The sequence below is a fragment of the Lasioglossum baleicum genome, chromosome 4, assembly GCF_051020765.1.
Source record: "Lasioglossum baleicum chromosome 4, iyLasBale1, whole genome shotgun sequence".
NCBI classification, from domain to species: Eukaryota; Metazoa; Arthropoda; class Insecta; order Hymenoptera; family Halictidae; genus Lasioglossum; species Lasioglossum baleicum.
This window is the reverse complement of record NC_134932.1, coordinates 5877127-5891011: the sequence shown is the minus strand read 5'-3', so window position 1 is coordinate 5891011 and position 13885 is coordinate 5877127.

The following is a 13885-nucleotide window of genomic DNA, read 5'->3' as shown; positions in this document are numbered from 1 at the left end:
CTATACGATCTTTAACTCCCTTAAGCGTTTCCAGAAGTATCCCAGTGATTCTCCGTACGCTTTCCGAAAGTTCTCTGCCCTATTGAGAACCACTGAAAAGAAGTCGAAGACACTCTATGAGGATCTTTAATATCTTCTGAGTGAGAGTCTCCGGAGGGCACTCGGGGATCCAGTTGATAGTCACCGAAAGGACTTTGAGAGTCTTTTAGATCTTTTTGAGGGCACTCTTCTAAGGGGTCCTTTCTGGGTGGAGTTAAAGAAGCCTTTGAAGTATTCCGTGGATTCTTGGATGCCTCCAAGTAGATTGCATTCAATTAGAAGTTAAACATTCGTGGAATGTTGTGATATAAGTGGAATCTTCAGTTGATGTCGAAATTCGGTCTGTCAAAGAGAAAATGGTACATTCAGGAAATTTTCATTTAAAAGTAACAAATGACTGATCAAAGTCGTTTGATTGCGTGTACAATAATCGAGAACAGTCGACGACAAAATCAAGTTTCAATTAGTTATTAAATCCATGTTGGGTTCAGTCACGAGAAAAATTTTTCAATACCGATAGAAACTTTCGAATTTATTAAAACTTTCCAAAAGAAAAAGTAGATATCTTTACTTTCCTATCCGCTACGTGATTTCAGAACATCTTTGAAACTGCGTGAGGTAGAAACATCTTTCAAAAAATGAGCTCAACAAAGTAATTTCGATCAAATAATTCTCAAACACTGACGGACACTCGTGAGGCAATTGTGTTAATACCGATCATTGTAGAGTGAAAAGAAATTAGTACGATGTCATGTACAGATTAAATCTCACCTCCTTCATTCTCTCCCGGTGAGACCTATTTCTAATCATCTGCCCGTTCATTATAACTAATGGCGGAGTTGTGTGCTGAGTGTTATTTAGCTGTTCGCTGATGGCTGCTCCATTAAAATATATTTACTCCTTCGCGCGGACGGCTCCGTTAATGTTATCGATAACACGATCGCCAATCGTCCAATGGAAATCGTGCTTCATCAGGAATCAGTCAGCGTCGGTGCGTGCCACTCCCTCGATTTCTGAGATACACGGAGCGGCGGGTAACCGGCTAGCCGCGGCTGTCAGAATCCTGGATCGGATCGGATCGCACCGATAGATCTCGGCCGCGAGAACTGATCATTAGGGCCGTCCGAGGATAATTAACCTGGGCCGTGGTCCGCGGGGCAGGCTCAGGTGAAAGCGGCCCGCAATTTCTTTCGCTCGATCGAAAGAGAGCGAAATTTGAAATGCCAGGGGAGCGAAACACAGGAGCCTAAAGACGAATTTACACTTTTCTCTTTGGATCTACATCCTGGAACTGCATCCCGGATTTACATCTTGGATCCACTGTATATACTTGCACGTTGAAGAATGTTTTTTTTTCGTTTTGGGAACCAGTGAATTGATGAATATTCATTGAGAAGAATCCACATCCACAGTGAAGAAGTGTAAAGCCGCCTCAAACCGACGAGAATTGTTGCGAACCGAGGAACTGTTCCGTGCTGCTGCAACGGCCGGCTACCCGTGTAAGTACAGTGATTCCATGTTGCGATCAGGTGTCCAGGAAGGCAACGATAGACAGTATAGATCGTATAACAAGTACTGAGTAACAGCCAGTTAATTGATGTACGAGCTAAAGCGTCGGTAACCGATACGCACGGCACGGCGCACAAGGGAGACATTACTTCGAGGACAAGAACCGACTGGATTTCCCGGCGAAATTCCAAACCCGCGAGTTCTTCCCTCAAGCAAGAAACGTCTAATTAATTGTGCAATTAGGGGCCGAGTTAATTGGAAAAATCCGCGGACAATACCAGGCCCCATTGTGCTCCGAGCTTTATGATGTTATCCTTCGTGCGGAGTTTTTCGGTGTGATGGAGTTTCCAGTGTACAGGGTGTTTCAAGGATGGTCGAATACACGAGAAATTGAAAAATTGTCGAACGTACAGCGAAACATTACTGGATCGAACGCGGGAATAATTTTTGTAATAAATCAAAGCGAGCTTTCAAAAAATCATAAACTCGATCTGTAAAGCTGAGGAACACATTTCATAGATTTCTAGCTGTAAGTAAGACTCGTTGCAAATTATCTATTAGGCTCGTTTCACCGGTGCCGTCCAACGCCGCTTCCGGGGTAGCATGATGTGTGGGTTCCTCTTTAAAATTGAATCATTTGCTTCTATGTTGCGTCTGGCTCATTGCCAACAGACGGCGTCTAGTATTTCAGCGGGCGTGTGGAACGAGTCAGACGAGACGCCCCGTCCATGTCCGATGCATATCTCGAAATAAATTAGGGAATCCCTTTGGTAATTTCAACTTGAAATAGGACAGCGTGACAAAAATGTGAAGCTCCCGTTTGATTTGTTTAATGATACTCTTCCTTTCTGCTGTTGAGTCGGTGTCGTGGCTCGCCAACATACATCAAAATAATAATTAAATGTATATCAAAATAAATAGCGGGGAGATTGATGCTGTTCGTGATTGAGACCGTTGCTGATAGCTTCGGAGGTGAGCTCGAGTACTTGACAAAATTTATTACTTACATTTCTTATTATAATTCTGTCAAATTGACGAATTTTGAAAAACCAAATAATAACAACCATAACATGGACCTTTAGTATTCATATATTTAAGAAGTTTCGAAATGGCCACCCTTTGCGCCGATACAGAGGCTCAAACGTGTCTTGAAATTTTCGGCAATGGGCCGCAGCTCTTCTGACGTCATTCGATCCCACTCCTGGTACAGAGATTTTTTCAATGACTCCAAATTTTTATGGGGCCGAGCACAGGCCCCGGCCTCCAAAATCGACCACACGCTGTAGTCCATCGGGTTGAGATTCGGTGAGTACGGCGGCCATTCCACAGATGTGATGAAACCTGGAAAATGGGCTTTGCACCACTCCTGAGTCGTTTTCGCCCTGTGGGCCGGCGCGGAATCCTGCTGTAACGTCCATTCCGGATCGCCGAGGTGCTGTTGGATCAAATCTGCGGAATGGCCGCCGTACTCACCGGATCTCAACTCTATGAACTCCAGCGTTTGGTCGATTTTGGAGGCCAGGGCCTGTGCTCAGCCCCATAAAAGTTTCGAGTCGCTGAAAAAATCTCTGCGCCGGGTGTGGGACCGAATGACGTCAGAAGAGCTGCGGCCCATAGCCGAAAATTTCAAAACACGTTTGAGTCTCTGAATCGGCTCAAAGGGTGGCCACTTCGAAACTTCTTATATGTATATATGGATACGAAAGGTTTATGTTATGGTTGTTATCATTTGGTTTTTCAAAATTCGTCGATTTGACAGAATTATAATAAGAAATGTCTAACTCCGTTATTTCTTGTCACCCTGTATAATCACAAACTCCGTCGCATTTAAAAAGTTATATGAAAATTTGCCTGTTCTCTCCTCCTACAACGATACCTTGATAAAACTTTACACTTCCGAAAGCAAGTGCAATCGGTGTACGGGCTGACTGATTTTACGACCGTCCATTGGCCAACGTTCCGTTCCGACAGCCCCTTATCCCTGATTCCACCCACACCGAACATGATTCTTCGAGTGGTGGGGATAGCGGCGCGCTTATAGCGGGGTTCAACAAGGCGTGACCACAGGGCGTAAAATTGGCTTATTGTAATCGGAAAATTGCAACAAGGAGCATAAGAGGCTCAGGCACGTTAACCCAGTTTCGAAACGTCGAATCGCAGAAATGCCGGGGCGACACGCGAGAACGTGCGAACGATAGATCAAAGAGTATTCAAACGGGAACGTTTCTCAACTGGCTCGCGATGGTAATATCGAGGTAGCTTTTCCCAGAAATTAATGGCGCTATCTGACAACGCCTCATTACCATATCCACGGGTATGGATATATATCGAGCTGATCGACAACGGGGACGCCTAAGCTTGTTTCTTTCGCTGCTCCCGAGGAATCAGCTAACATGAATGGAACGGGAACGTGCGCCGAGGCCGGTGCTTTACGATGACTTAATACGAGAGCAGGCCGATCACATCGCGCGGTTCGATTACTCGTTTCAATGGAGCACACTCGAACACAAGCTTGTTACGCAAAATCCGCGAACGACTGATGTAACCGGCAGAACGCCGTGCTCTATCGCCCTTCATTATGCGCAGACTGCGGATCTTTATGCAAAATAAAGATTTTCTCGGTTGCGACAGACTGCAGTCAAACAGAAGTCCATTCCCTTTCTTAGGAGGTCTAATTGCTTGAAAATTATATAACAGCATTTTTTTTCGTTTTCGACGTAAGCGCATAAAATCTGCAGTCTGTTCATTATCTCAAGCGGGCACTTTACAGAACGAGTTCAGCTTTTTCAAAGGAGCTAACATACTAGATGACGTGTAGAAAACATTTTTATAAAATTGCTATTTGTCCGAATCATGGAGCGAATAATAGCAGTTGCTTTCTACATCTTTTCCAGCTAGATCTATATTACAAATTGAATTGCTCACTTGTTGCGTACTTTGAAAATTACATTTTGGTCGGCTCGTCGAGGAATGGCACCGCTGTGCGGCGATCGTATTCACATGTCACGTGGTAATGTTCTGCGTGTTGCGTGCCCACGGAGTACTGTTGCCTGGTCGTGTCTATTTACCATATGCCGTGATACCGGGTTAAGGAAATAAGGCTTCGATACGGCCCTGCGTCGAACGGTTGCATAAGCGAGCGGGTAAATCAGATAGCACGTAGCGGGAAAGTAAAGGTATTTATTACTATGTTGCGCCCCGCTCGATAATTGCCGGGGTTTTCTTCTTGTTGTGGGAATCGGTGACCAGCGCGGATAAATCTTCACCGATTCACTATAATCGGATCCTTGCTACTTGTCTTTCGTTGCAGTTCGCAATTTGCTCGCCGCAATCGGCGCCGGCCGGCGCAGATCAATCGAATGGTGCTTGGCTCCTGCAAACGGAAAAAATCATTTCTGATTGAAATCAAACGTTTGTTTTTTCGTTTCGCTCGATTACGGCGACTACTTGCGACTCTGCTGATACAGTTGCACGACACGGGACCGAAAATGCGTGCAGACCTCGAGGTTGAGCAACGAAATAGGTAGCCAATCACGCGAACTGCTTCTCCACTTTCTCGCTCCGTGTTTCCCCTGCGTATCCGTCTAAACCCCCACCACGGGTTCCAGAACTTCTAAATTCTCGTGGTGGGGGTCGCTGGCATTCAACGAACGAGGATTCCGTGCAATAAGCGAGGTTTTACTGTACTCACTGAAATCTGTATCTCTGTTATTTTTCTAAATGGTTTTACTTGTTTATCTATGCACAATTTCTTAGACTGCATCGATTTTTCTTGCTCGCGTCGTGTTTGGTGATCCTAAAATTCGTTTTCAACGGGAGGATGTCGCGAGCCCGATCTAATCGGCCGTACATCTTCATCAGCACTTTTATCCGCGAGATATTTGCTTAGAACAATGATGTCATTGTTCATTGTACGGACCCGGGAGCAACAAGAGCTTTGACACGGGTAATGAGGAACCTGTTACCCCTCCCTCGCTAGCCTTCCATATAGGTATCGCATTCGAATCTCGTATTCTGTCCAATTATTGTGGAACGCAGCCATTGTTACACCATTCGAGCTTTCAACGAGATAATGATGCTCGTAAATCGTCCCCGTTGCGTCCCGCTGATAGTTAAAAGGCGGAACGCGGTGGAAATTTTCGATTAAGCGAATGAGACAAATCAAACCGGCCGGCTGTTACCATTTTCGACGCGCCGCGCCGGCTCCGCCTTCTTCGGAATTTTAAATGATATTCGAGTGAGAACACAGAAGCTCTGACCAATTAAAGCGATTTTTTATGGCCACTTGTCTCGGCTAACAATTCTGTAAAAGGAACTAATTCGCTCGATGTAATTTATTATTTGACTCTTCACGCTCGGTGCGAAATATCAGAACGCTAAATCAGCAGAGAACAGTTTCGAACCTCGTAGACATTTTTTCAATTCAATATTGCTTTCTGCATCGAACATGTTTTGAGAGGCGCACCATTTTAAAAAGCAGATGAGGCGAGGATGCAATCTATTTAAATCGCAACGTCATCCGAAGTAGAAAGTATAAGATGGCAGTACTTAATAACGCGGCTGCAAGTCAATTTCGCGGACGAATTCCATTGTTGCATTTCGCACTTCGTTGGTAACGGTTCGGGATCTTCGCGCGAAATATGATTTGCATATAGGAGAAACCACTTCCGCGGCGTACGGGCGAGTATAGATTACGGTGTGAGAAAATGAATGAAGCTCGAGTATCACCTGCTGAATCACTGGAATTGATGGAACGACACCAGGTCGAGGATATGTTTGCTGCAGTTTGGACAGTGCGGTGACACCGGTGCGACGGCTGTTGCGCGTGTACACGAGTTTAAAAACAAGTCGACACAGTTTTTTTCCACCGAACGGATTCCGCGTACGAAACGTGCCATTGTGTTCGGATTGCCCGACGGTATTAAAGTGTCGTCTGAGCACGTCGTTACTTTTCTTACGCGGCGTGATTCTGTCGCATGAATTACTTTACTGTTGCTCTCTCCGAAAAAGAGTGTCTCTCGGGCTGATCAAAGTCGGCATCATTTCGTTTCCTCGATGGGAAATGGAACAGCACGACCATTTATTACAAAAGACTACTTTATTCTACCTCATCTACAAGTGAATTCAATGTTTCATGTCTATTTGTAATTGTTAAATCCATTAGCTATATGTTGCTGCAAACTTGCACGTTGAACGCAGCCATTTAGGTTCGAACTTTCCACAATTTTCCACATTTTGATACCACGCAGTGGAAGTAACAACGCGAAACTAACGAGTTTTCGCGCACTCGTTACCATTTTGATCGGCAGATAATTACCATCGGGACGGATAAAACGTTGCAATACGAGGCCGCAGAACATCCTGGTGCAATTTTCGAATTTCGTTTATCCGCTCGAACCTCTAAACGCGCGTTAATCGGCCCGTGGCTTTCCGTGTTTATATAAAAAAAGAGAAAAACCGAATAAAACTCACATGCACGCGATCCGCGTGATCGTAGCGCGATGCGAATTTAATGGAATCTGCTTTCGCCGAATAATGAAAGATTACGTTGCCGTGGTGACGAAACGATAGAATAAACAGAGCAAGCTTGCAACAGGTGGAGTTGTTACGCCAATGCTAAGCGATTTCGTGCGGCATGCAATTACCAACGCAGTCGCCGCCTGCCCGTAATTCACAACAATTCCCAAGAGCACGCGGCAGCACGCGAATTTCCATGCTTATCCTTTTATATCCGATTTCGCTTTCTCGAGAAAGTAACAGATTATCGTATCGGTCCACCGTATGCATTTTCTACTTTAATTTGCGCAAAATCCCCGACGCGATGATGCGGCCGCGGTGCGGAACGCCGGAAAGATGGCGAGTCCATCGGGACGGACTCTACGCGGATACCGCTCGCGGTTTTTTCTTCAACGAATCATTAAGCTCCGCAGATCTTTATCCGAACGTTTCGTTAAACGTTATACACACCCGCTGAATATTCAAGGAATTTCTTCATTCGCGCCTCGCTTGCGAGAACGGATTTTCTCTTGCGGGGAAAGACAATTACCGGCGTGTCTGCTCGGAAGGAAGAGCGAACTGTGTTCCGGTACACAGACGAATAAATTATAGTCTTAGTCGATGGAACATACTCGTAATAATAAACAGATGCCACGGGAACTACATTGTATCATTACTTTGAAGCACCCGGCAAATGCCTACTCGTTGTTTACCGCAATTGCATGGCGTTCCTTTATGCATTTTTTCTTTTCCGTGCAATCTAGTTAGCATACTCGACATGCTGTCCTCCAGTCGCCCGCCCGGACAGATTCGGACAAGGCATCTCGCGCTGGATGGTTGTGCTGTGGGTTTCAACCAGGATCTATTAAAAATCCTCTTCAATAATCGCCGGTAGGTAATGGCACAATTAATGTCTCAAAATATAAATGTTTATACTTCGCGACACCCGGAGCGTAAATTTTTTGTGTTTTCTTTGTTAGGTCGAGTACTTCTGGGACTACCCTCGTACATTTTGATTTGTCGCGGAAGTTTCCACGTTCTGGCCTTTTGTCTCGGCAGTGAATGCAAGTCCCAGAAAAACGGCGGACGAGCAGGAAAAATATTAGCGGCTGTCGTCGAAGAGCATTAACGGAGTTAACAAGGTGAAAATGCTTTCGGCGTGAACCAGTTGTCCGCCTTTATCGGCATCGGCTACGAACAAGAGCCGTTCCACGTGTCGTCGTCGGTGCCGCACGGGAGCGTAATAAAGGTTTCTTGCGCTGTTTCATAGAAGTGCAATTTACTCTCGAGGGCCGATACCTGTCAAGCCGGCTCGTTCGTCTGGAGTTATAAGACCGGCCGATCGCAAATTTTTCGTCCGCCTGTCTTAACGTGTTCAATTTATTTTTATGGCGTATTAAGGTAGTAGAACCGACATCACGGTCCGACGATCACCGCGCGCTTTCCCCGTGATTCTAGTGCGTGCGTTCTTGGCACAACGAGCTCTCTGTGCGTCTCTCTATCGTGACATATCAGCGAGTTTATACGCGCGTTAGCTACTGTTGCATTCCAAGGACGTGCCGTGGTGTCCGTGTTTCTTCAACCGGAGGATAGATGGACACTGTTTACCAAGATTATGAACAGCTGTTAGAGGATTTTGATACCTCCCGCTCAACCAGTTCCGCAATCTGCCTACTTATCAACGCGATCCCCTCCGATTACGCACTTGACCTGTTACCACCTCGTTTATGCCAACGGCCAGGCATTCTCTCCTATCGTAGATGCGTAAGATCTTCTTTAAGTCCATAAAGTTGTACATGTTCTTTACATTTTTTCTCTGCATGAATTTGCATTGATAATCTCAAGATGCCCCAAAGCAGCATAACCATTTTACTTTTACTCGAAATGCACTGCGGTCTGTCTAGCCTCGGTTTTACTCCAAAATGAAAGCTTTAATCTTCCGTCTCGGAAACTGCATTTCAAGTCTCCGAGATCAGTCTGCGGTGAAGTCAAGAAATCCCAGCTCAGGACGTCGCAGCATAATGAATAACTATACATATCCGAGTCCTTTCATATCCACCTCGAACCGCAATAAGAGGTCCAATATGGTAATGGAAGAATCAAAATGTCGCAATCTCGGATGATTTACGGATCTTCAAAGGGAATGCAAAGAGAGACCGTCTCTTGGAAATCAGCTGAACGTAAAATCTTACAGAATGCACATTATTTGTTCGGAAGAGAATGTTTTGCACGAAATCGCGACGAGGTAGACAACAATATAAACAGTCGCGAAGTTGCGACATGTTTCGGGTAACGGAGAACTACCGCTTTACGATGCCTCCGCGCGAGCATTACCAAATGGGTGATAAAATCGTGGAAATCAGGGTTGTCTATTAGGTGCCCGCTGCAGAGCTAGTAATAGATTCGAGGAATGCCATTTGTTTTGCATAGAATTCCTTACGGTCACAATTATTCTAACTAGTAACTCTTGTCTGCAACACTCGGGGCTTGTGCAAACCATAGGTTTAATGTTGACGACAAGTTAATTATGTGCACTTGAAACGTTCGAGGACTAAAGACTTTTTCTCCTAGTTAATACTTTAGTAGCTCCACTTCGTGATAAATATTTTGACTGGCCGACAAAGCTGTCTACGTAGTACATAACTGTACATTTCCCTTTCTTCTTGAGCACAATAGCCTCATTAACCAAGAATGATAATGAATAGACAGATCTTCAATCCAGTAACAAACAACAGAGACGTAACCGTAGTTTCTTACGATCAATTCTTCCATAAAGCAAGATTCGATTACTCGGTTCAGTGATGAATGACTAACAAATGAGTGGCTCAATGGCCCAGCGTTACATTTGTTCCCGACAGAATGATTTACAATGACACGACACCTTTGTATCGCATTGATCCCAGACGATAATCCCCGTAAATCCGGTACGGCCATGTTATATCTAGCTCGTAAACAATTGCGTAACCGGCGAATTGTGTTACATTCGCTGCAGATCATTAGCGACCGTACTTAGCACAAGCGTACATACATGCGTATACGTTATCGACCCGATTCCATTAACTTTCACTATTCGATGCGTAACATCCCGCCATTAGGTTTGATGATTTGCGCACGAAATTTCGGTTTGCGCAATCGTCCGATACCAAGGCCCCCGTGATTTCGCTCGGCGCGGAAGAAAAAGGCCGAATGGCAAAACGGATGTTGTGCTGCCCGGCCTGGAAAACTCGATTATGTATACAGAAGTGATCGTTGGTTTCTCCCCTTGCGTCATTCGCGATGCGTCCCACGCGTCGATGAATAATTAAAGCGCAACAACAGGGACTACCTGTCTTCCCGGCCGTTTGCAAACTCGGGTCCACTTAATTGGAATCGCATTAACTGTGGGAATCCATTTTATCAGGGTAATTCACACCTTTATCGCGGAACGGGACTCATTCTATTGTAATTTCGCGCACCGCGAGCTGAACGTTGTGTCTCAACAACCGATGCTAAATGACTTCGCACGTGTTACAAAAAGGACTGTGTATTTCAGATGATCCGACGGTGACAGTGGGTGCTGCTTCCTGCCCCGCTAATTGAGCAAGCAAATCATTTGTAATGGCGTGTTAAATTTTAATTTCCTCTGCGCCGCACATTGGGTAAATTTGACCTAACTCGATTCAAAATCAAAGAACTTTCGATAAAAATGAGGTAGAGCAATGAATTTTTTTTTAAATTAAAGCTGAAATTTTGCGGAATATGGGAAAAATAGGGGGATTACGGTACGAACGGTTTTTAACCTTGAGAAAATTCGTTAAACTTGCACAATTTCAAGAAAATGTGGTTTCTACGTTACCACGGGCGGAATAAATTTTTTTTCAACATGCTATATATCATTTCCCGTAGATTTTTTCACGCCGATTTCAAATCTGGTCTCAAAATTTGTCTACGACCTCTGGTTTTTTCAAGAAATCGATTTTTGTGACAAGAAATTTGTGGTATCACGACTAGGTTAACGGCGACAAATTTTGAGACCAGATTTGAAATAAGCGTGAAAAAAATCTACGGGAAATGATTATATAACATGTTAAAACAAAAATTTATTCCGCCCGTGGTAACGGAGAAACCACATTTTCTTGAAATTGTGCAAGTTTAACGAATTTTCTCAAGATTAAAATTCGTTCGTACCGTAATCTCCCTATTTTTTCCATATTCTGCAAAGTTTCAGCTTTAATTTTTTAAAAAATTCATCGCTCTACCTCATTTCTATCGAAAGTTCTTTGATTTTGAATCGAGTTAGGTCAAAACCCACTGTGCACCGTCTCTACTTCGCACCGCACTGGAATACGTATCTATTGCTACGCTGGAGACATTGTAGTAACTGAAAGCTACGTATAAATGTTTATCTTGTGACATATACGGTGGGCGATCAAATTATTGGAGCCGTAATCCAACAGATTTATTATCATGCGATGCTAAGATCGCAATTAATCGTCTCAGCAGTCTCGATTAACCCGAGCCACCTGCAGCCACTGTACTATCGAGGTGTCAAAGTGGGGACTCATTAAAAACTCGAGCATTCGCGGCGTACTTTGCAACGATGCAGCCTGTTGCAGGATCGCGTTCTGTCGTCCGCGTGACGCGAACCAGGTCGGTGCCATTGATCGTTGAAAATTTCATAACCCGTTCTTCGACAGTTAACGGAGACCTATTATTTTCTTCCTCCGTTCTAATTCGATCCTGCGACCGCGTTTCCACGGGCTCCGTTTGTTACGGCATAAAATGCACGTTTTTCGGCGAACTCCGTGCAACGGCTCGGTTTTTTCCCGTGTTTTTCCCTTTTGAGTCAACGAAATTCCAACAAAACTGTGTTAATATCTCGTTGCAATATAACGCTCACGAGAAATTAATGTAAAATGACGAGGTCCGTGAATGGACTCTGGTTTTTTGAAGAGCTGACAACAGTCTCAGTGGTATTTGCACTTAGTTTAAAGAGATTCTAATCGGTTCAACAGACTCTGACTGACTTCAGGAAGTTTAAGTGCAGATCGTTTTAATAGACCCCATCTGGTTTTAGTATATTCCAAAGAGTTTTAGACGGTTTTTAGCAGGCTCCGACCGGTTTTAGCAGTTCCCGATCAGTTTTTCCTAATGCCATTCAGTTTTAGGTGATTTTAGCGGCCCCAACCGGTTTCTCGCAGTTATATCTACGCTGCATACGTAACCGTCTATCGATTACAATATTAGATAGAGAGTTTATGCACAGATTTTGTCTATGAGGTATGATGTAATATAAATATCCTGCTTGCAACTTTAAGACTATAGCCTTTTCACATTGTCCCGTTTTTGTAGTCCTGTTGACAAATGGCCGATTACCTGGTACAATGCTCATTTTATACTTCGCCATTACTCTTTTTACCAATTTCGACGGAACTCTATTATACACGTAATTGCCGTTTGATTTTTCAACCAATGTGAAAAGGCTCCGAGTAATATTTTCTGTTCTAAATGCCACGCAACATAGCTCAATAATTAAACACTGAGCAAGTTCAACACGAATCTTCTTCCTCGAGCGTAAATCATTTCAGACTGGCAACGAAGCCTTTCCTCGCAACCGCAACTTATCAAGTAAATGGTACGCGATTCACAATAAAAGTGTACGCCCCGGAATTATCTGATTTACGCAGTGCGCTCCTCCGCCTTCGCGAGTTGATTAAATTTTATTACCGTACAGACTGATTAAATCTCGGCTTTCCAAACCGGAAATATTCTGATCACACACAGATTCCGCATAGGTATAAAATCACTCGAACGTACTGAAAACTCAACGGAAAAATTGTTGCTCAGCGGTCTGGTGGAATTAAAATTCATCTATACATTTACACGAAAAATGCATAAAAATCGCATTTCTGTTGGTAACTTTCGCACAGGTTTACGCGAGAAACTGTGCTCGCAGATCCACCCTAGTGAAACAGGACTTCTCGCAGTGCCTCGATCCATTCATTTCCCGTTTCCTCAGTCTGCTCGATCGTCTGAGGCCTCGAGCCGACATCCGTTTCCCGTGTACCATATTCCCGGCGATTTCCGACGGATCGAGGCTCGACTCTGACTAATCGGAAAACGATTTCTTCCGTCTGGCCGGACGTCTGTCTGTCGTAAGCATTACGACGGTTGCACGTCGCGGATGACTCAGGGGAAATATTGAACGAGCCGCGAGGCAGAAGAGTGGAGGCTGATCTCTCCTCTCGAGGACGATCCGTGATCTTGCCCGATCGAGGACGAGCATACCAAGGTGCAACGATCTTCAGTGATGTAACCGGCTCTCGGCGGAACGATCCGCGGCCGTCCCGGCAACTGCTCCCTGGACGATGATGCAACTTTTATTAACCTAGGCCACTGGAATGAGAGAAAGAGAGAAAGAGAGAGACAGAGACAGATGGAGAGACGCACCGTGAACTTGGCGCTCAAGGGAATCCTCTATCCGCTCGTCCGGCGCTATTATCGAGTTGTCTCTTGTCTGTGCCGGCGCGATTCAATTAAGTCGCGCCGTAAATGGTTTCTATGCCTGTCCCACGGAGAACCTCTTTTATAGCGATGCCAGTGCGCGACGCTCGTTAAGCCTTAATGAGAAGATGAGCGATGTCGTTCCGGCTTCTTCCGGGTCGTTAGCGACGTCGTTTTTCGATGCCGATCGGTTTCAGTGTAGCATTCACGTGCTGTAGGTAAACACAAGAATGATCCTTTTATTCGATGATTTTTTTGTCGATCGGGTCCAGTATCTAGTTGCACGGTAGTGCACCAGCCAAGTTCCTCGCACTACCTCCTTTTAATAATAATGTAGCCCTTCATGTAACTCTTTAAA